Source organism: Sinocyclocheilus grahami, unplaced genomic scaffold (assembly GCF_001515645.1).
Source record: "Sinocyclocheilus grahami isolate Dianchi unplaced genomic scaffold, SAMN03320097.WGS_v1.1 scaffold351.1, whole genome shotgun sequence".
Lineage (NCBI taxonomy): Eukaryota > Metazoa > Chordata > Actinopteri > Cypriniformes > Cyprinidae > Sinocyclocheilus > Sinocyclocheilus grahami.
In genome coordinates, this window is record NW_015505530.1 from 748,110 (window position 1) to 773,255 (window position 25,146).

The window sequence follows — 25,146 nt, forward strand, 5'->3', positions numbered from 1 at the left end:
CCAGAATAAATGAGGAAAACTCCAGAGGCAAATAAAAAGCCTTACAGTTAATAAAGAGAGCTTCTAAGTATCTTCTTTACAACTGTCACGTCTGTACACCAACCTTCATTGATATAAAAACATAATCCACCACATCTCGTTTTCCCCGACGACTCTGTGACGCGGTCCGCTCTGAACAGCTGGAAGCCTGTTAAATGAAGCGCGCTGTCCGAGATGGCTCCGTTCAGCCAGGTTTCCGTGAAGCAGAGCGCAGCGGAGTTTAAAAAAGTCCTTGTTTGTGCGGGTGAGGAGTTGTAGTTCGTCTGATTTATTTGCAAGGGAGCTGAGATTTGCCAGATGAATACTCGGCAGCGGGGTCCTAAAACCGCGCTGACGGAGTTTCACGAGTGCGCCGGCGTGCTTTCCTCGCTTGCGTCGCCTGGAGTGCTTGTATAGGAACGCTGCTCCTCCGACTAAAATGTCCAGTAAAACGTCTGAATGTTCAAACGTTATCTGGTATGCTATTCCTTATGTCCAAGAGTTCGTTTCTAGTGAAGCTGATCAGAAAAACGTTGCTTAAGACAGGACAAACAAAGCAAAACAGTAAAAGTACCAAGGAGCAACAAACCGAGGCGGCCATGTGCGGCGCCATCTTGATTTGGTTTGTTAATAGCAAGAATTGGACCTTAAAATAAAGTGTGACCAAAAAAAAAAAAATGCAATTAAACAGGATTAAATTAAACAGGAGTTTCCCATACACACCGTGAGAGAACTTTCAAAAGGGAACCATCGTTTTTTTAAGTCTTAAGTGCTTTGATTCTAAATGCTGCAAAACAAAATCTTTGTCAGAGCTGGTTTTGTGCTTTAATTTATACTTTGACTGAATAATCTATTTGCATTAGCAATAATTTCAATGTAATTCTGTGGAACCGCTTCAGGAGGACATTGACAAGTTGTGTGCTATTTTTACATTTGTTACCAAAAAAGTTATGTCTGCACTGTACTGCGAACCCAAGAGTTGGTGGTTTTACAAGGTGGCTGTGAGATCATTTCCACACTTTCCACACTCTTATAAATCACTGGCTCTCTCCAAATACATGGTTCCAAATGACTTTACCACGACAATACTCCCAATCCAGAGCTTTATGCACAAATTAAAGTCACTGTCTTCTTGAATTCTACAGCTCAGTGACAATAGCAGCGGCTCTGGAAGTGTTATAAAACTGAAAGAAGAGCTCAGTTAGGGTTTATATTAATTCTTAAAATACATTTCCGCACATGTGGTTTCAATTGCATGATCAATCACTGGGGTATGTCAGATACCAACCACATCCTCCACCAGTTTCCTTCTGCAAGTTCACTAAATCAGACCTAGCTAAAGGAATTGCTTTATGTCAGCGGGTTGCTGTTGTCAATGAGTTTCATAGAATAGCTATTTTATAGTCACACTGTAGATGGAAAAAAATGCAGCAATATTTGCATAAACTAGAATAATAATTAAATAATATAGGATTGCCAAGTACTAAATAATACAATTAATGTCAGGGATTTAATTCCACCAACACATTATGTTTACTATGAGGCAACAGTGGCATTGTTGGTCTTTACTAATTGAAAACATTTGGAGAACATGAAGAAAACATAAGTAATAATGAAATCCAGATGGTTCTTTTTTATAGCAAAACATGCCTGAAATCACATCAGCTAGGGGAAGAGTGTTTCATTTCCAACCCATAAAGGTAGCTTCTCAGCAAAGAGTGATTGTTCAATTAATAATAATAGGGAACATCCCTCCTGATGTGAAATTAGCACTCATTTGTGGTTTAGCACTTTACAAAAAGTTGAAGACAGCTCAAGTGGTGGCTGCTATAGTTCACAATACCAACAAGGCCTGGAACAGGCAAACTTGCTAATCGTGTTTTCGCACAAATGTTTGGCTTTGAAGGCTTTCCTCCTCTTCTGCAAGGTCAAAAGGCTTTCCATGCTGTCACAAGAGCCCATGTGAGAGGCGGTATTTACTCTGCAGTAAAAGCAGAGTGGGAACACTCTGCCCCGTTTGCCATGGCTTTTGGCTGTAAAGTCTTTGTTTTTGTTTCTCCTACTGAAATTTATCATCCACAGCATGGCCGCAATGGCACCTGGAAACCACAGGATGTGTACAGATCAAGTGCAGGAAGAAAGGCTTCTGAGATGTGCTGACATAGTACATATGATTCAGTGTGCTACTAAGATCAGTGTTGTAGTTCTTTGTTATTGGCTGAGGGTATAGGGAATATAAAATGTAAAAGATAACATTTTCCGATTCCGAATCTGGCTCATAAGAGTGATTAGTTCTGTAATCGGACATAACTTGCCAACACATTCTAAGAGCAATTTGTAACTATTTTACATTTTGGTGAACCAGTGGCTAATTCCTATGAACTGGTACCATCTCATTTGTTCATTTTCGTAGGCTACTCTGCTTACGCCCCATTGATGGTTAGGTTTAGGTATTGACCTTCAGGCTTTTTTCTAAAAGTTTATATGGAATTGCACATCATATCGCATTTTCTAACGAGATTGAGATGGTCATGTTGTCTGTTTCTATATGTAGATTTAATGGCAGTGTTGCGGTGCCATTGAAAGTAATGCATGGTCCACTGCAGCGCAAGAGTATTTTAGTATGGTATTTTGTCCGCAAAAAAAACATGTTTCTCAGTTTCTAACCTGAATATGATAAATGACATTTTGAAACACATGAAATACAATTATATAGTGTTTTTATTTGTAAAAATGGGTACAGGAAGAGTAATATATTTCTGATACATCTCATAACTATAGCTTATAATTGAGCTTTCCATCAAAGTACAAGGTTAATAATTTATAGTGTAATACAGCAATATAGTAGTTTGATCACCTTTTCACACAGCCTGTGGAAAATGAATGCAAATAAATAGATCAAATTGGACAATTTACCCATTTTAAAAGCTCTGATGTGCTCTGATAGACTATAATAAACTTAGATTTTAAGACATTAGTGTGCTGCAAATTTTTGTGCTGTTGCTTTGCATCAAGCTAAACAGTGAAAAGTACTACAGTTTCACAGAATATTGGTCCATTAGCATTTCCAACCCATTCACACATTTGTTGCTTAATATTATGAGACCGATGTCTTAAGATGGTTTACTGCAAGAGTTCTTTCTCCATTACATGTGTAAGCAGATACTTGCTCTGCTGTCCAAAGTCAAATCCTGGTTTCCAAGTGATTACGCCTGCTGGCAGTCCCTCATAAGCTATGCATTCAGATAAGAAGGCTGTGGGTTGTAATCTCTTAGCATCAATCCTATTTCTTTGGGTTAATTCCTCCTGCTCTGACCTAATGTCAACTAAGAGGTAAAACAGCTTGTTTTAATCAAGAAGAGTGCAGATAAAGAAAGAAACTGGTAAACTGCCCACATAGTGAAATTAAAAGGCACTTTGCTAAAAGTATCTGTCTAGCAGCTGGTTCTTCTGAGAGTGTAAAAAGCATTTTAAATGAAGATGGCCTCTCTACTAAAATCAGATGCTGCAATACTGTCAAAATCAAACCAGTGCAATACTATAAGAAAATCACATAATTGGACGTACTTCTGTTCAAAATATGAAAAATAAGTTAAATTAATTTAAATTAATAATTAATGTGCATAACTTTTATCTTTAAAAAAAATAAAATTTTCAAGGCAAAATGACTAAGAGTCCAGAAAGGCTATGAAATTAGTGTTTTTAAGCCAAAATGGTACAAAATATATACCAAATCACACAAGGACATTGCACAGTTAATGAACATATCTACCATATTTCCTATGATATATTCAATATTCGATTAATAATAGAAGTGGTCATACTATATTAGACACAATCAACACATCACCATGTCTGCCACTCAAAAACACATATATTGTTGCCTTTCTGAGGAAACACTTGTTTTAAGGACTATAAGGATTTGTTCATGAAGAGGTTTCAGTTTGCCAGTGGTGATCATGAAGAAGTGAGATACTTTGTAACACTTCCAGCCAGACTTTGTAACAAAAGAGGTATTGTTCCTGAAATCAGAGAGAAGAATGGCAAAACCTGTCCAGAGGATTTATTCAACTATACTGTATATTCAGAAGAAGAAGAATGCAAAAATAATAAATACACAAGCATAGTGGATAAATATTATATTCTTACCAAACATATTTTGACGTAAATGAAAAGGTTAAGTAAATGAAACCTATATAAAGAACAACTCATGATTGGCAGGTTTATTGTTCATGGGCTGAGAAATGATGTGTCCTAGTGAATTTCCCATCATTGATATATAGATTTATCTGAAGGAAGTATTTCTACTGAATGTCCTGATATACTCACCTTGGTCTGAATCATGCCATGCCGCTGGAGTCTCATCTCCTTTACTATGCCACTCACGTTAATCTATGGCAGCAACAGAAGTACATACATTCAGCTGCTCATACTTAATGTTACGCTGTGTGTTTAAATGAGAATTCTGTCACTACTTATATTTAAATGAACACAAATTTTCACTTTTGGGTGAACTATTGCTTTAAGCTTGGTGCAAAATACTCACACTTAAGTCTTTCTCAATGAGACTGAGGATGACGTCAGTGCAGATGAGCACTCCAGCTCGGCCAATACCTGCACTGCAGTGGACTACGATCGGCCCTTTAGCGTGAACAGCCCTCATGTATCGCATGAAGCGCACTAGCTGCTCAGAGGAGTGTGGTGTACCATGGTCAGGCCATGTAGTGAACTTTAGATGCTTCACAAAATGAACGTCTCCACTCTGGAAAGGTACACAGTTCAATAATGAGTATTGAATACAAAGTTGTATAAAAATCAGCAATTGAAATTTTGGGAGATTTGGGATTTAGAAGATAAACTGCAAAAACAATGATGTTTAATCAGTATTTTTGTCTTGGTTCCATATCTAAACATTATTAAAGCATGTTAAATAAATGAAATAAAACTACATTTAAAATGCATTTAAATAAATGTAAGATTTTAAAAGAATATATATCAGCTGTCAGAATTAGAGTTCAAATAGCTGATGCAAACATCTCAAAAATCCAGAAGTAATCCCCACAACTCCAATCCATCAATTCACGTCTTGTGAAGCAGAAAGCTTTGTGTTTATAAAACACAAATCCTTCATTAAGGAGTTTTCACTTTAAACGGTCGCTTCTGGCCAAAATACCAGTCCATAATACATAACGCTTCCCCCAGTGGAAAAAGTTCTTCACTTGTTGTCCGTTGTTTTCACTTGTGAATGGTTACTGATCGGTGTATATTTCTCTCCTGATTCAGACGAGACAACTTTTTCACTAGAGAAAGCAATATTTTGGAGAAAAGACTAAATATTTTAGCCGGAAACAACATTTTGAAATTAAAAATATCTTAATGAGGAATTTATTACGAACACACAGCTTTTCACTCCACGAGATGTTAATTAATGGACTGGAGTCGAATACTTGTGGATTATTGTGTTTTTAGCAGCTGTTTGAACTCTCACCATGACGGCACCAATTCACTACAGAGGATCCATTGGTGAGCAGGTGATGTCATGCTAAATTTCTCAAAATCTGTTCCAATGAAGAAACTCATTTACATCTTGGATGGCCCAATTTTGATATTTTTGGGTGAACTATTCCTTTAGGGATGTTGAAAACATAGCCTGATTGTGATGTTTAAATGGTGGCTTTTCCACTGAAAAGGCTACAATAAGAAAACTTCCATCAAGTACGCGCTCCTAACCTCTTTTTCCACCATCTTGATGACCTTAATGTGGAAATATCCAAGCATCTGGTAGTTATCCAGGTGGAGCTGGTAACGGCTGGTTTCTTTGGGAATGTCGAGCTTCTCGGGCCAGTACTTGTGGCATTTTACCCGGCCACGTTCCACCTCCTGAGTCATCATGGCGATAACATCAGACTTGTTCTCCCACACCATCTGCCAGAAGTTATCCTGAGTGCCAGGCAAAGGGCCCTGAGCGGAGATGTAGAAGAGCTCCTCTGTGCCCACCTTCATGCGAATATAGCTGGCATTGATGTAGCCCTCATTCTCTCCGACAGGAACACGTGTCTTATCATCTGATTGTTCAAACAGTTGAGATAAACAAGGACTGTAGATTGTGATCAATTATTCATACACAGTTTGAAAAACTCAGCAATCGCTTCTGCTGTAATGATAAATGTGTTCCTCAGCCAAGATTTTAGTACATTTCAGCTTAAACAAGGCATGCATGTTATTTGTCCATAATATAAGATAAGAAAACAACAGTTAAACTCTCTCTGACGGCTCAGTTCCCACAGGGCAACCTAACCTTTGAGTGCTTATTATGAAAACCAGAAGGTATACAGTTCTTCTCTTTTCATATTCATTTAAAATCCATGCATAAGCAAACAAAACTCCTGTGTATTTACTATTAAATGTATGTTTCCCAAATCACAAACACATTTTTGATTTGAAACGCATGTAGGAGATTTATACGAGGCTTCTGCATTCCTGTAATGAGGTGATTGCTGTTGTTGGCTTCGTTAGACAACAGTGTTATTAATCTGCAAACCAAGAATGCAGTGTTGTTGGTTCCCCCATAGAGGAGGAACAAATTAGGCAGAGGTACAACAAATAGCTCCAAATAAACAAAACAAGCTCTCAAGGTCATGCTGGCTGTTAAGCCTAAAGGAGTGAACACAGGGGAGCAGAGTGAGAAGAATATTTTAGTGTATTCTCATGGTGGCATGTTGGTTCATGTAGCCCACTGACCCCTTGAGACATTACCTGGCATTTTGAAAATAGCAACAATTATCAATGTGATGATCACTTTTTTTTTTTTTTGACTAGAAACACAAAAAAACTATATTGTTTGATTTTTGTTTATGTCAGTTAAAATAACATTATTACTTTAATACTTCATATAGATTAAATATATATAAAACTTAGAAAAGCAGACAACCACTACTATTTAGACCTTTGGCATCAAAAAGTTATTTTATTTTATTTTATTTATTTACTTTGTTATTTATTTATTTATTTATTTATATTTATATTATAGAAAAGATAACAAAATACTTTTACATCATTACAAAATATTAAAATTTCATATAAATGCTGTTCTTTTTAACTTTTTATTCATCAAAGATTCCCAGAAAAAAAATCACTGTTTCCACAAAACTATTAAGCAGCACATCTGTTTTGAACATTGATAGTTATAAGAAATGTTTCTTGAGCACCAATTTAGCATATTAGTATGATTTCTGAAGGATCATGTGACACAGAAGATTAAAGTAATTGCTGCTGAAAAGCCAGCTTTGCCATCACAGGAATAAATTACATCTTAAAAATATATTATAATAGAAAACTATTATTATTTTAAATTGTAATAATATTTTTATAATATATAAAAAAATATATATATTAAATATATAAAAAAACATTTTGACTTCAAACTTTTGAACAGTAGTGTAAATGTATACAAATATTATAATATAATATAATACTTCTTAAACATCCTATTTTCATATTTGACCTACATGTACTATGAGTTCATCAGTTAGGCTATGGTGAGTTTTAAATATTTAAGTAACTGTGCTCATATTTTGTGTGTTACAACAATAATGTCAACAAAACAAAAAAAAAACTGTTTGCTTGTTTTGTCCAATTACTCATGAATCAGTAAGTGATGTCTAGTGAGACTGCTGAAAGGATTGCTGTTGTAACACTTTAAAGGGGGCTGCTTGCAAAAACATGTTCAACAGCTCAGAAGAGGAAAAGGGCTGAAAAATGAAACTGAGAGGGAAGGAGATAAACAAGGGGGGCATATGTGAGAGGAAGCGTATGTCACTAGGAGTAGGTAAATTCGTGCAGAGTGGCCTCCACAATGGGTGGCATCAGGCTTCCTGGAGAAGGTTGTGGCCCTTGAACTGCCTCCAGCAATAACAGTGGTTAAGTCCCAGGCATATGTGAGAGGAAGCGTATGTCACTAGGAGTAGGTAAATTCGTGCAGAGTGGCCTCCACAATGGGTGGCATCAGGCTTCCTGGAGAAGGTTATGGCCCTTGAACTGCCTCCAGCAATAACAGTGGTTAAGTCCCAGGGGCCTCACACTTTTCAATCCCGAGCGCTTTATTCGGGGAACAGAAGCCCAGTGAGCTGCCGTGATAATAAACAAACACTCCAGGCCAGGCTAGGGCCAGTCTGCCTCCTGCCAGCACATGAAGCGCCGTATTGTCCCCATTCTGTACAGTGACCCCCCTCTCTTCAATACAACTGCAGCCCACTCTCTGCATACTCGTTCTGACCTCGCACATGAATGGATGTTTCCCATCAACATCTATGAGTCACACATCTCCTGTTTGAATTTACGTTTTGTTTTGTTTTAAACTGTGGGCAAACAATACCTCACATAGCCTCTGACCTGCTTACACTTCACACCAGCAAAAACTGAATAAGTACTAACAGGATAATCGTGGCTATAGTGTGAAAATGGCACCACATGGGTGAGAAGGTCCGGAAAGCCGCAAAGAGGTGACGGATAGAGTGTGAAATACAGAGTCAAATAGAAGTCTACATGAGCAATGTAATCTTATACCCTGCACTGGTAGGAGATCTGGGAGTAAACAACCAGGGATTGGTTACATTTCACTTAATTGCCGTGTCATGTGTTCCACTGTTTACAGGTAAATGTATACAGGAGTCATTCCATAGTCAAGTATACATAGTCAAGTACTATTGTAAAACTGCATACTCTTCACAGTGAATAATGCATGACAATATAGTTATTTTATTTACAGTCATTTTACTATAAAAATGACTGCAGTGATTTTACTGTAAAAATTTGCATAGTTTATTTTTTATTCTAAGAAATTATAGTTTCCTGGCAGTATACAGTGTGTGGTCCACGCGGTTGCAAAATGGTGTGAAAATGTACACCCCAAAATCTATTTAATGAGAACTGAGGCTTACAAACTGTAAAACAGCAATAAAAATTCTAACTAAAGGTGGGTTTGTGGTGGATTATGGGAGAAGCAGAGGAACTTACAGGGCAGGATATCCCTGTATCTGTTCTTATCCCGGTTTTCGGGTGCTTTTCCGACCAGGCAGCTGTCTGAGGGTTTCAAATGCTCTAAAGCCTATTAAAAAAAGAGCCACACACGTTCTCTCATCAACACATTTGAGTTATCATTCTTTAAATAAAATACTTCAATGTGTATTGTAGACACTACTTTAGTATTAAAGAGAAACTACAGATTTATATAAAAAATATTACAAGAAAATAAATGTGGTGGATGTGTCTGCTTGTATCAATAAGAAATAAAATACAGTTGTTTCTATTGACGTCAAAAAAAGGAACTTACCATAAACTCTTTGATCAGATCTTGCTTTCAATACAACTGCAGCCCACTCTCTGCATACTCGTTCTAACCTCACACATGAATGGATGTTTCCCATCAACATCTATGAGTCACACATCTCCTGTTTGAATTTACGTTTTGTTTAGTTTTAAACTGTGGGCAAACAATACCTCACATAGCCTCTGACCTGCTTACACTTCACACCAGCAAAAACTGAATAAGTACTAACAGGATAATCGTGGCTTTAGTGTGAAAATGGCACCACATGGGTGAGGAGGTCCGGAAAGCCGCAAAGAGGTGACGGATAGAGTGTGAAATACAGAGTCAAATAGAAGTCTACATGAGCAATGTAATCTTATACCCTGCACTGGTAGGAGATCTGGGAGTAAACAACCAGGGATTGGTTACATTTCACTTAATTGCCGTGTCATGTGTTCCACTGTTTACAGGTAAATGTATACAGGAGTCATTCCATAGTCAAGTATACATAGTCAAGTACTATTGTAAAACTGCATACTCTTCACAGTGAATAATGCATGACAATATAGTTATTTTATTTACAGTCATTTTACTATAAAAATGACTGCAGTGATTTTACTGTAAAAATTTGCATAGTTTATTTTTTATTCTAAGAAATTATAGTTTCCTGGCAGTATACAGTGTGTGGTCCACGCGGTTGCAAAATGGTGTGAAAATGTACACCCCAAAATCTATTTAATGAGAACTGAGGCTTACAAACTGTAAAACAGCAATAAAAATTCTAACTAAAGGTGGGTTTGTGGTGGATTATGGGAGAAGCAGAGGAACTTACAGGGCAGGATATCCCTGTATCTGTTCTTATCCCGGTTTTCGGGTGCTTTTCCGACCAGGCAGCTGTCTGAGGGTTTCAAATGCTCTAAAGCCTATTAAAAAAAGAGCCACACACGTTCTCTCATCAACACATTTGAGTTATCATTCTTTAAATAAAATACTTCAATGTGTATTGTAGACACTACTTTAGTATTAAAGAGAAACTACAGATTTATATAAAAAATATTACAAGAAAATAAATGTGGTGGATGTGTCTGCTTGTATCAATAAGAAATAAAATACAGTTGTTTCTATTGACGTCAAAAAAAGGAACTTACCATAAACTCTTTGATCAGATCTTGCTTTTCTAACTGTTCAAGGGCCTGGATGAGGGCTTTGACCCTGGAGCCAGAATACTGCCCATTCTTAGATGGGGATATCACTGCAAGCCTAGCAAGCTTCTCTTCTGACACAATTGGTTGACCTTAATGCAATAAAGTCCTTTTCAGGTGATTTCAGGATCTACACAAGTCACAGATCTCTAGAATTCATTACTTTAGAATTACTGTGGAATTACATTACTTAGATGGTGAAAAATATGAGACATGAAGATTATGTAGTCTCATTTACCTGTATGAGTAAGCGTCTCGGGAAGCGATGGCTGAGAAGCACTGTCGTCATCATCACCATCCTCTTCTTCATCACTGCTCCAGCCGTCTGACTGGCTATGCTCTGTTTTCATGGCAGATTTTTCTGGATGCTGCTTCTGGGGGTCTGTCCTGAAGGGGGTACGGGGCAGGAATGAGCAGAGACCTTGACCACATTGCTACGTTCCGGGGTCTGTTATCATGCAAGGCTGATTTTCCTGCGATTTTTCCACCTAAAATGTAAAAAAGCTGCTAATTGCAAGTGCTACGTACTATAACAAGGGTGGCTTGTAGGCCAGCCTAACTAGAAGCCAAAGCTGTGATTATTGGGCCTATATTTCATTAATGACATAGATCAAAATTGAAATTATTTTATCATATTTTAAAAATAATTAATCATAATTAATCACACTAAATGTGTTAAATTGACACCCTGCAATATGCATAATATACATTTAAAAAATGCATTAAAAATGATTGTGAAGTTTTATTACAATTTAAAAGTACTTTTTCTATTTTAAATTAAACCTTTGAACAGTAGTGTATATTTTACATAGAAAAATTGCCAAACAATTAATGGATAAAAAAGAGATCAAAACAAAAAGCTTTATCCACTGAGAGAGCTATTGGTATTAATTGGCCTACATATTCATCCATCAATCCATACCTTAATTAAATTTTTTTTTAATGATATATATGTTGAGTGATAAATGATGCTGCCACTCTGACATAACAGATGAGAGATAATACAGAGGGATCCATAGAGCATGGTGTACGTGAATCAGGCTTGCTGACCTGCAGAATTTGATGTGATGAATTCCTGAGAGGCCTCAGCAGGGGAGCTGGAACCAGAGCAGGGTGACATGGGCAGAATGTCCCTACATACCGTCAGCTGAACCGTACCCTCTGCCTTCCGTAAAATATCCACAACTTTACTGTGACTCAGTCCTGATACAATGATGCCATTCACCTGCACAACATACACAGATCTGGTACACCTCTATATGATTTATCAATGAAAAATCACTGAGCGAATGATTTGCACATACCTCCAAAAGAATGTCACCTACACGGAGACGACCGTCCTGCTCGGCCACACCCCCACAACAAATATCCTTCACTCTTAGTGTGCTCCCATTGAACCCGCCCACCAGAGCAAAGCCTAGCCCACCTTTCTCAGGCTTGGTGAACTCCACCTGGAGGATACAGCTCTACAGAAAAGAAAGGAACAGGAACATTTAGGCAAACTAAATACTGAGGCCTTGTTAACACTGCACACAAATACAACTTGGCTTTCAAATCCAATCAATAGGACTGTCTGTTCACACTGTAATTTTTCAAGTGATGAAATCAGATCCATTTGCTCAGATCAGATGGGTCAATATTTAGTATATCTACACTAGTGTTCAAAAGTTTGGGGTCGGTAAGTTTGTTTTTGAAAGAAGTCTTACCAAGACTGCATTAATTGTGAAATATTATTGCAATTTTTTTTCTTTTTACTTTATATTTTAAAATAATTTATTCCTGTGGTGGCAAAGCAGCCATTTCTATAGCCTTCAGTGTCACATGATCCTTCAGAAATCATTGCAATATACTGATTTGATGCTCCAGAAACATTTCTTATCATTATCTATGTTGAAAACAGTAGTGCTACTTATTTTTTTGTGGAAACCGTCATTTTTTTTTCAAGATTCATGAAGAATAGAATGTTTTTATTTGTTTGATCTATAGAAATCTTGTGTAACACAGTAATTGTCTTTACTGTCTCTTTTGATCAATTTAATGCATCCTTTTAAAGACTAATGCATAGATTTTAAAGAAAATTTTATACATCATGCTGTATTCACATAAGGGATAGATATATAGTGCAGTCATGAAACTCTAGATGGCGCAGGCTGACGGGTAGTTAAACGACTTGGCACAAGCTGATTGGTTCATGCTGCATATGCAGCCAATGAGCTTACTGCCTTGCATTTATATGGCTGGCTAGCATTCACTTGAGATTCCTGCAGTGCGCTTTCAGAGTTTCTCTGAAACCCTCCACCTTCCCCAGCTCCACCTGTATAGATCTACTACGGGTTATTTTATATGCAATTTGTGCAGCAGCAGTATGTCTAAAAAACTCACGGCACTGTATCACCATATGCATTGGCAGTAGCAAGTTCCTGTACTTGCTTGCAGCAGCGGCAGCAATAATCTACAACTACAGCAATAACCAACAGCAGCAGCAATTCAGCAGCAGCGTAGCAAATCTATTCCGCCAAGACCAAATACATTTACATTGTCATATCCATCACCATGCTAAAATCTGTTGTCCTGATTGAAATGCATTTAACACATTCAGGAATATGCTGTGTTCAAAACTGCTAACTTATTTACTATGTTGTGGACGGTAAATGAGTGAATGTTACCAATCACTAAATGAAGAAAGACAGTGAAAATGAGTGCATTTGAACACAGGGCCAGACATGCAAGTCCTGTCTGAACAAGCATCTGCTCCCATTTTGTAGGAAAGGTTAAAATGATTGCTGTTTGAATAGTGTAATATTAATGAATTAAGAATCTGATGCTGATGATTACAAAGGTATTTAGAAGTGAATGACAGATTACAAAGCAAGAGTCATGTTACAGCCTATGTCATCAGCCTAAAATAAGGCAGAGGGACAATTACCTCCTGCCCTGATGTGACAGACAGCCTTTTCCTGAATTGCATGGCACTGTCAGCAACAGGTTTAACTGTAATAGAAATGAGAGAAAGATTGTCAAAAAAATTAATTATTGCAACCAAAACTATAGAAATTTTAGATGCATTTCTTTAAGCAGAACCATTTACACACTGAATGGTTCATTAAACTCATTCAACAAATGTTGCAAAGTTAATAAAAAAATAAGATAAAAATCAATCCAAGCATCACATACAATCTTATTCTTCCTGCGAAATGAGAGACAAGTTCACAGCAATTTAAAACATTTCCCAAACTCACGAATGTCTCCCTCCTCTGCTGCCATTTCGGGGGGAGATGTGTTGATGACCTGCTCTGTGCTACTGTAGGTAAACTATGCTTGCCTTTTCAAGCTCTTTCGGACCTCCTGGCTAGAGGTCTCCCAGCAACCCAGATGCCCACTAGATCAGCTGGCCTTTATTCGTCAGACACAACGAAAGTGCACTTTGATCGACCAGAGGAGGCCATGTCCCTTGCTAATAATTAATCCTGCACCCGCTGCCCTCTGAGCAGGACATGCCATGTCTGTCAGCACAGATCTAATGCCACAACTCCCAGACAACAGAGACACAGGAAACCAAAGGTTTACCATTGGTCGGAGCTGCCTTCACGTCAGGGGACACAGGCTCTTCAAAGCGAGGAAAGACTTTTTTCTCCTTCCATTCAAACAAACCTGAAGAGGAGAAATAGAAGGAATAAACAGATGTTTGTGGTTTTAAATATGTTACTCGAGAAATCAGTTTGCTTCACTTTACATTTGTAAAAAAAACAAAAAAAAACACTTTATAGACCTACATGAGATTCTTATTTCAATTAAATCTTACTCACATATGTGAAAATGTTTTTATTTATTTATTTTAAATACGGTGCTCCATAAATCAACATTTGCTTCCTTTTACATGTGTAAGAAAATATTAAACAATTTTTAGACCCTACAAATGTTTTTTTTTGTGTCTCTTTCTGACATTTTCTGTATGGCATGAATTGTATTATTATTATTATTATTATTATTATTTATGCTCAGGCTCATTTAATAACATAACTAGTTCTGCACAACCACTATCAACAACAGATTTTGCACAGGCAAGCACCAGTAAACATTTTTTAAAAATATATTTTTAATTTAATTAATACTTTTTGTATTAATTCCACTGTACATATCAATGTTTTTTTTTGTGTCTCTTTCTGACATTTTCTGTATGGCATGAATTTTATTATTATTATTATTATTATTATTTATGCTCAGGCTCATTTAATAACATAACTAGTTCTGCACAACCACTATCAACAACAGATTTTGCACAGGCAAGCACCAGTAAACATTTTTAAAATATATATTTTTAATTTAATTAATACTTTTTGTATTAATTCCACTGTACATATCAATATGGATAGAGTGAAAATTCAAAGGTAGTGATTGAAATCAAAATAATCAAATATTATTCAGGACTGACACAGTGGGTAATGCAGTCTAATAAAAGTTGACACTCCGCTTAAAATGACACAATGTCTAGTGAAGCGTGAAAGCCTAGGCTGCTCTGGAAAAGCACTGGAGCAGCCCTCTGCCTCATTTCTGTTACTTCAGACTAGACTGAAACACGTCGATCACGACTGCCCTCTGCAGCCCAGCCGGAGACTAAACACGCCCAGAGCAAGAAAAAAACATCCCACTGACAGCCGGAGCAGTTACCTGGCCCATGGGAAGGTTAAAGTCTCTATGTAACTCCATATAATCCCAAGACTCAATAATAGCAACAAACACACTTCAAAGCGAACAAAAACATTAAACATAATTACAACCTCTTATTCTGTACAGATTATGATTAAACCAATTATTGCTGTAATTCAAGTAGATTCAGCTCAAACATACCATTCCACTTATCTACTGGTATCACTGGTTGATCATCTCTGAAACAAAGAAAAAACATTTAATAAAAAGTTACAAAGGCAAAAACTGACACTTTATGTAATTAACATTTAAACTTAATTATACTCCAATCTCACCTCATGGCTTTTAATCTGACTTTGCGCGGGGCACTCTCGCACACTTTCACAGCATCCTCCAGCATCATTCCCAGGGTGCATTTCCCACATATATAAATAATCTTGTCATTGGGCTGGACGCTGCCCTCTTCACTAGCAGGGGAGTTTGGCACCACCTCCTGGACATAAATTCCCTGCCACTTACTGCCAATTCCCCCTGTTAGCTTGATACCTGCATAGACAAATGCAAAAGGATAATTTTTTGGATCAAATTTTGAATTGAATACAAACTTACATACCTTAAAATGTTTTTGTTGTTGTTGTTGAAAACTCTCATTATGTGACACAATGTTATCCTGGTTTCCGCTACTATAAAGCATTTCCTCACCCAGTTGTCCGGATGGAGTCTTGGGAATGACAATGTCCTGGAGGGTGTCAGGAGGCGGTGGAGGGAGTAGATTTTGCACAGCTCTGCCCAGCACCATGTGCAGTCTTTTAGAGGAGGACCTGAGGATGCTAATAGCCACGTCATCTGACACGCTGGTCACATTGTGACCGTTTACCTGAAAAATATAAGGAGATAATGCCAATTCAAATCACTGACAATCAAATCCATTCTTATGAAATCTTTAGAAAGGGACGGTCATAACTGCATAACTGTGATTATGTTTCTAATGGTGGGAAAAGCTGTACCATAACAAGCCTGTCTCCTGCCCTCAGTCTGCCATCTGCTTTGGCCGGATTATCCAGGACCTCCTGGACGTAAAAGCAGTTGTCCAGTTTACTCCTGGTTATTGTAAAACCGAAACTGCCACACCATGATTTGGTCAATGAGACAGTCAGTTCAAACTCCTTCAATATGTCCTAAAAGAAGAAGAAAAGGTATGGTAAACAACATGGCTATGCTAGTTCACCAGCTAGACCAGCATTAAATAATAATAATAATAATAATAATAATAATAATAATATAAAACTTTAGCACTTTATTTTAAAAAGCAAGCTTCTCAAGGCGGTTTCACAGAAAACAGAAAAACAAGTAACAATGCATGCATAAACGAATAAAATCAAGTAAAGACCATCCTAAAAATATGTTTTCAGATAGGATTTAAGTAAATTAAGTAGGTAGTGAATGTTAAAGTTTGAGCATTAACCAGCATTGTAAAACTTTAGCACTTTATTTTAAAAAGCAAGCTTCTCAAGGCGGTTTCACAGAAAACAGAAAAACAAGTAACAATGCATGCATAAACGAATAAAGACCATCCTAAAAATATGTTTTCAGATAGGATTTAAGTAAATTAAGTAGGTAGTGAATGTTAAAGTTTGAGCATTAACCAGCATTGAAATTTATGTTGAGGGATTGTACATCTATAGGCAAATGCAATCAGACTTTACCCTTCTGGGATCTTCCTCATCCTCCTCTTCTTCATCGTCGTCCCAGCCATTATTGTTGCTGGCTGAAGGGGTGGTGAACTGCGCATGAAGTATTGTTGGGGATGACGCTTGAGTTGCTTGTTGGTAGGATGGAGGTGTGCTTAGCAGTGATGGAGAAAGGGCCGGTGGAGGGGGCGGTTCATTGGAGACAGAAATGCTGCTGCTTGGAGGAGAGGACGCTGTGGTGGTGATGGTCAAGTATTCCTCATCAGCTATGACAGTCAGTCCATTAGCTGTGAAACTTGTCATGCTCTCGTCCACGTCTTCAGTTGTTTGACTGTGATAAAGACATATGTTAGTCTTTCAAGATCATTGTCTTATATGAATAAACATCCCCAGTTGTTGTTGTAACTATAAACCACAACTTACATAATTTTGTTGATCATTTCTAATTTAAGTGGCTTTGAACTGGGTAGCCCAAATTACAGTGAAATCTCATTGGTTCAAAAGTCCATTCCACATAGCTGCATATTAAACCTTAAATATGAACTGACTGTGTTCCATTGTGCAGCATTTTTGTGTTTAGTGTAGACAGACAAATTGCATTTACCGGAAACATACCAAGTCCCATCTGGTTATGGCACAGTGTTGGTTTTAATAAATGGTTAGTTTTTGGGTCAAGGAGGAAGTTCTGAATTTACATTTTTTTAAGTTAAAACTTTTATTCAACAAGGATGCATGAAATTGACCAAAAAAGACATTTATAGTGTTAAAAAAAATTATATTTCAAATAAATGCTGTTCTTTTGAACTTTATATTCAAAGAAAAATGTATCACAGTTTTCACAAAAATATTAGGCATCACAATTGTTTTCAACATTGATAATTATACGAACTGAGCATCAAATCGGGATATTAGTATGATTTCTGAAGGATCATGTCACACTGACAGCTAGAGTAATGACTGCTGAAAATTCTGCTGTTCCATCACAGGAATAAATTACATTTTATCACATTAAAATAGAAAGTATTTCACAATATTACTATATTTACTGTATTTTTGATCAAATAAATGCAGCTTTGGTGAGCATAAGAGACTTCTTTAAAAAAAAAAATCTAACACACTCCAAATTTTAAACGGTACTATATCTCAAACATTCTCCAAACCAAAACGAAAATTTGATTCTGCATTAAATGGCACATTTATATTTAATGTTAGGATCCTATTGATAATTTTATAGAACATATCACAGAAATAAACAGGCCTTTACCTGGTATAAGCTGAGACATGATTGGTTGAGATGGTATCATCTTCTTGCTGATGGGCTGTAATTGCTGTTTCAGGGACTGCAGGAGTTGGTGCTGTGTTGGCTGCGGTCACTTTTACAGTGCTTGGTGTTGGGGGAGGAGTTGGGGGTGGGGCTTTGTTCTCATGCCCCTCCCCTATTATGGCATGTGGTTTTGGTTCTCCAGCTTCACCTGATGATGGACGTGGAGGTAGGGGTGGAGGGGCTGATATAGTCATATCCACCAGCTCAGTATCTTGTTTCTGTTGGGTCAAGAGGATCTCCTGGGTTTTCTCTGGGCAAACTTCTTTCTTTAGACCCGTCTCTATTACCCGCTTCTTGAGAAGTTCACTAAAGTCTGGGGCGACAGTGCTCACCTGCAGGTCTAGAGACCTGGATCTCAGTGCACGGGCTGGAAGTGTGTCAAGACCCTGTCAAAAAGAGATGTGAGTTTGAGAAATACCGTAACATTTCAAATTTAGAGTCATTGCCAGCCATGTAGCAAAAAGGATTTTACCAGAGGGGTCTCAATATCTGTATGTTCATCCTGTGAGGGTCTGCAGATTGACAGCCTGATCTCAGATGGAAATTTTTGGAGAAGATGCAGAACTTCCTGTGGTAATAGAAATATTTATTTATTAAATTTAAATTATCCAAAATTATTTGTAATAGCTTTAGTAAATAATAACAACACTAATCATACGACATCAAAAGATTTGCAATATAGTCAAACGGACTGCTTTTATGATGCTTTTTGCAACACTTCACTTTCTGTTTCCCACAGAAGAAAAAAAACTAATCATACAGGTTTGGAATGGCATGAGGTTGAGTAATTGATGACAGAATTTTCATTTTTGGATGTGCTATCTATTTAAAAAAAAAAACGAAATTTTGCATCCAAAAGTGACTAACTGTCAAATTTGATGCAAAACATACACCAGCGCAAAAATGTAATTATGATGATGTAATATATACATAAAAAACAATGTTCCTCCAGACGAGATCTAAATTTGGCTGGGTCTTTGAGTTACACGGGTCTGGCAGCTAGCACAGAGTCGCTGTCAGGTTCAGCTGACATGTTTTGCAGTGTTTTCTCCCCCTCTCTGATCCGTGTCTCACCATCTGACACAAAGCTGAAGTCCTTGGCCCTGACAGACAAGGGCGTTTCCATGGTCACATCTCTCCTCAGGGGGGTGGGCGTGCTCTGTGCACTGAAGGGTGAAGGAGATCTCTGTCTCTCCAACGTGGACGAGGCACTGGAAGTGTCTAACACCACTGGAGGCTCTCGTTCCAGAACCAGGCTCACCACCTGAAAATAGCACCGTCATTAAAGCAATATGTCTTCTTATTTTATCATATCGGCTGCACACCTATAGTGAACATTCTCACGTCATCACTCTGCTTAACACAAGGCCTGTTACCTAACCAGTGCGTGTGGTTGGTCAGCTTAAGTGTAATAGTGTGTCAGTATGACAACGCAGGGCTCAGTGTCATACCCCAGAAAATCTTATTAGCCCAGACAAAAATATCGACCAACACGTATGCTTTCACTTTAGATCTTTCTTTTGTGCAGTCTGAGAACCCGTAAGAAAACAAGGGTTGATAATGTTGTTGTCCTAAAGCAACTGACATGCTGAAGAGAGGAGCACTGGCTCTTCAGACATAATGTGACCTTTGGCTCGCCCCTTGTGCTACAGTTCACATCTACAGCAATTACTTCTCAAAATGTCAGCTAAGATTAAATGAAAGTAACTGCTCTTTAACTGTTCGTAAAAACAAACTTAACGCAAGTGCTCTGCTACTAAAGACTGAACTGACTCACATGTCAAAATGCTTGTCAGGTGAAGAATAAGCCTTCACTTCATTTGGCCTCCGAGCTGTTTTGTGACTGTTACCTAAAACTAAAGCTATTAAAAACTGTTTTTCTTAATTATTATGGTTTTCATTCAAATAAAAAACTTAAACTTGAATGAAAATTAAAATTAAAATGCTGCCTTGGAAGCTAACTGAAATAAAATAACTTGAAATACTAAAATGACTAAAACTAAAATTTAAAACAAAATTAAAGTTAAACAGAAATATAAAAACAAAAACTAATGAAAATTACAAAATAAATAAATAAATAACAAACAAAAATTAAAATGAAAACTGGAAATACAGAATAAGAGCTAATTCAAAATATTAATAAATTATATAATAGTACATAAATAGTATAAAAATATCACTGAAAAATATATATCACTTCAAATATGAAAAAAGGTAACTGTCTTACATATGTAATCATGAGTGTTAGTGTCATACTGTGGGCTCAATCATATGCAATTACATAAACGGTTGTGATTGTACCACTCAGAAGTAAAGCAAACACATGTCAGTACCTCCCCCGTCCTCTTCAGGCACTCTACTGCCTGCCTATGTGTGACGGCACGCAGATTACAGCCATCCACCTCCAGCAGCCTGTCACCTGTCACACATACAAGAATTCATTGAGCTGTCAACACCAATCATGCCTCACAACCAGTCAGGACTCAGGATGTTGCATATTCATGCTCATTAGCATGTTTGGAACACATCCGGGGTCATATTTGTACATCGCCAAGGAGATGATAAATATGCATAGAGCACAAACTGGAACATATACCACTATGTTCAAAAGGTGTTAGTAAGGTTTTTGGTTTTTCAAAGATATTAGTATTTTGTTCAGCAAGGATTTTTGTCATCAAAAGTGACAGTAAATGTACTCATTTTAAATTGTATATTTATAAATTAGTTACAAAAGATTTCCATTTCAAATAAATGCCGTTCTTGAATTTTCTATTCATCCAAAAATCTTGAAAAACATTATACCACGGTTTCCACAAAAATGTTACACAGCACAACTGTTTTCAGCATTGATAAGAAATGTTTTTCCAGCACCAAATCAGCATATTAGAATGATTTCTAAAGGGTCATGTGACACTAAAGACTGGAGCAATGGCTGTTGAAAAATCAGCTTTGTCATGATAGGAATAAATTCCATTTTAAACTACTGTATATTCAAACAGAAATTGTAATAATATTTTACAATATTAGTGATTTTATCTGTATTTTTGATCAAATAACAGATTTCTTTCATCTTACCAACTGTCATCTTACAAAAATTAGGTCTTTAAAACATTATTCTAGGAAAAGTCTGACTAACAGAACATGAATTTAATTGAATATTAGGTTTTATAATTGGTAATGATGGATCCTAACCTATCTGTATTCTTCCATCTTGATCTGCCGCTCCTCCTGGCATCACGCTTTTGATGTAGATTCCTCCATGATGTACATTAGTGTTGATTCCCCCCTAAAAATCATTAAAAATAGTATCATACTCCATGTTTTAAGATTTGAGAAATTAAATGAACACTACACTGAGTAAAAACTCACAGCAACACTGATTCCCAAGCTGCTGTTGATCTTTCTGAGCTCCATGTAGATTGCTTCACCTGGCTTTGAGCTGAAGCCGGAAGAATTATTAGACATCCTATCCTGTATAGGATGAATAATAAAAAATGATTTCGCATAGCTTTTGTTCATGTCAGATGTTTTCCAATAAACTGAACAGACTGCATCACTGTAAATCATACCTGAATATCCAGAATCCGCACCACAGGTATGTGCAGCCTTTTGCCCATTTTAGGAGTCATGATGTTGGAGAGGGTCTCCTCCAGCTCCTCCATCACAGGCCTGTACTCTGCACTCAGGGTGCTTTGAGAGCCAAAGCCTCTTTCCAGCATCATCCCTAAATTACTTGTAGCCAGTGAGGTCTTACTGTCCCGAAGATCCTCTACTCAGGAACAAAAAAAATGGAAACAAATTACCTGACAGTGGTTAGTTTTTTCTTTTAAAGATAAATGTGTAATTACTATCACCAAATGTACTATAATTGCAAAAATACAGATATACAGTAATGGCTTGCTGGGATAGGAGAATGTATTTTAAATATAAAAAATGTACACACTTCATCTTTGATAGTTTAATTATAAAGACAGATCAAGACAAATACGTAATGGATTGGTACACTATGAAGACATACGTTTGGGTTGGGACACTATGAGCTCCACTTCATCTGGGCTGCTCTGCAGTATGGCAGCAGCTATATTAAACGTTACCCCCTCTAGACTGATCTTATTCATAGAGATCAGCCGACCACCTAAACACAAACAAAAGAAACTGAAAGACTTTTCTTTCTTTTCTCTTTTTTGACATAAAAGAGGAAAAATGTTCAGGATATTTACCTGGTCTGATTCTGCCGTCCCTATCAGCCGGTCCGTCGGGAACGATGGATGCAATGAAAATTCCTAGATCTAACTTCCCCGTGTTGTCCTCTCCGACAATTACAAAACCTTTTCATCAAAAAGGGATACATCAGCATTTTGGAGCACGATTACTGCAAATGCTTAATGTTACATAAAAGATGCACACTCATTTTCACTCACCGAAACCAAGTTTGGGATCCTTCTTTAAAGTAACACAGATGATTTCTCTCTCTGGGGTTGTTCTTGTGGGTGTGTCCACTAAAAAAATTAATGGATTAAAAAATGACACACAGTGGGTATAGAAAAGAATCACCCACCTTTAAAATAATAAAACATTTTTACTTTGCAGCCTGAAATGAAAAAGGATACCATTTTTGTTTTATCCAGCTGTATTTACTCAGTGCACCTTATAACATCCAAGTGAAAGATATAACACCAACATGTCAGAAAAAACAAACAAACAAAATAACAAAATCTCTGAGTTGGAAAAAAGGATCACCCTTTGTGTCAGTATTTTGTTGAACCACCTTTTGCTTTAAATACAGCCTTTAGTCTGTTGGGATTTGTTTCTACTAACTTTGCACATCTAGACTTTGCAATATTTGCCCACTCTTTTTTGAAGAACTGCTCAAGTTCAGTTAAATTTGATGGGGACTGTTTGTGGACTGCAGTCATTCCACAGATTTTCAATGGGGTTTAAGTCTGGGCTCTGACTAGGACATTCACATTTTTCTTCTTCAACCACTGTGTGGTCAGTTTTGCTGTGTGCTTTGGGTCATTATCATGGTTGAAGGTACATTTCTTCTCATTGACAACTTTCTGGCAGAGAGCAGCAGATTTTCCTCAAGAATTTGACGGTATTTTGCCCCATCCATTTTTCCTTCTCTCCTGACAAGTGCTCCAGTCGCTGCTGCAGAGAAACACCCCAGAACAGCATATCACCACCTACATGCTTTACTGGAGGAATGCTGTTATTTGGATGGTGAGCTGTATTGGATTTCCACCAGACATATCGATTGGTGTTGAGGCTAAATAATTCATTTTTAGTCTCATCTGCCTCAGAATCTTCAAGCTGTGTTTTGGCAAAGCTCAGTCGTGACTGCCTGTGGCCTTTCTTGAGGAGTGGCTTTTTTCTTGCAACCCTCCCATACAAGCCACATTTGTGGAGAATTTGTGATATTGTTGTCACATGCACATTATGACCACTCTTTGTCATAAATTCCTGCAACTGCTTCAGGATTGCTGTAGGCCTCTTGGTCGCCTCTCTGACCGGTTTCCTCCTGGCTCTTTCATCCAGTTTAGAGTGACGTCCTGATCCAGGGAGGGTCTGTGTTGTACCAAATACCTTCCACTTCTTAACAACAGACTTCACCGTGCTTCAATGCATTGATAAAGCCTTTGAAATGTTTTTGTATCCATCTCCTGACTTGTGCCTGTCCACAACTTTATCCCGGAGACCTTTTGGCAGTGCCTTGTCACCCATAGTTTACTTCAGTTGCACTACCAAGGACTAAAATGCTCCAGGAAAGCTCTTTTCATGCTGGGCTAATCAGAATGACCATTGCTGATCACAGTTGAAATTCAAATGGCTTTGTGTGCCAGTGAGAAGGTCATTAGCTACACGTGATTGAGTTTACAAGTCATTTTAGAAGGGGGTGATCCTTTTTCCAACTCAGTGATTCTGTTTTTTATTTATATTTTTTTCTGACATGTTGGTGTTATATCTTTCACTTGGATGTTATAAGCTGCACTGAGTATAAAACAAAAAAGTTGCATAAAACAAAAACTGTGTCTGTCTTCATTTCAGGCTACAAAGCATCAAAATGTGATTATTTTAAAGGGGGGTGATTCTTTTCTATACCCACTGTATAATATAAACCCAATAATACAAATGAAATATCGACTTTATCATTTAATATTGAGCATAACTTAATTGTTTAATGTTTGAAGCATGTTACTGAGTTGAAATGTTGTTTATAATCAGTTCCCATAAAATTAGGTAAAGTTATGAAGCAGCTATCAACTTGTTTTTCAGGCTATTAAAATGGTCCTGAAATTTCTAAGAACCTAAAAAGAACATGAGGGTTAAATATTTACATTGCAAATATTAGAAATATCATTATCATAGAAATGTAAGCTAATTGTTAGAAGTCATAGTCAAACTTTAACATTAAATCCAGAGAGAAACTTTAGAGCTTCACCGTTTACCTCTTATAGACGAGGTGGTGGAATGAACCTCTGAGTCATGCTTTTGCAAAGAGACATTGGACATGATGCGATAGACTGGAGGACTGAAAGCTTCTGGTGGGCTGCAGGCAAGGAAGATCAACACCATATGATAAATATTTGGTTTGTATTGTGATTGAAATGATTTGCAGAGCAGATCCATTAACACACCTGTTGCTTTGGCTCTGGTCTTTCAGCTCACTTGGAGTTCTTGGTTCAGGAATGTAATTTACTTCGTTCGGTTGCCGAATCCGAACTCCGATTTTTACTGACAAGTCATCGCAAGACTTGCTCATGGAGTCATTTGGTAACACATTCAAACCAATATTGTTGAGCACAATCTCCGAGCAAGACAGCCTCTTTATTTGATTTTGTCGAGCACGGCATATTGATGTATATTTTGCCACATTGTCATCTAAGATGAAATATAAGAAAAATAACAAACTACCAGTTGACAAACTATCAAACCTTTATAGCTGATGAAAATGAT

At 37.3% G+C, this 25,146-nt stretch overlaps 1 pseudogene; it reads right to left on the reverse strand.

Annotated features, from left to right (window-relative positions):
- Positions 1 to 3,694: 3,694 nt before the first annotated feature.
- LOC107548632 (tyrosine-protein phosphatase non-receptor type 13-like) overlaps positions 3,695 to 25,146 on the reverse strand; it is a 31,480-nt pseudogene continuing 10,028 nt past the window's right edge.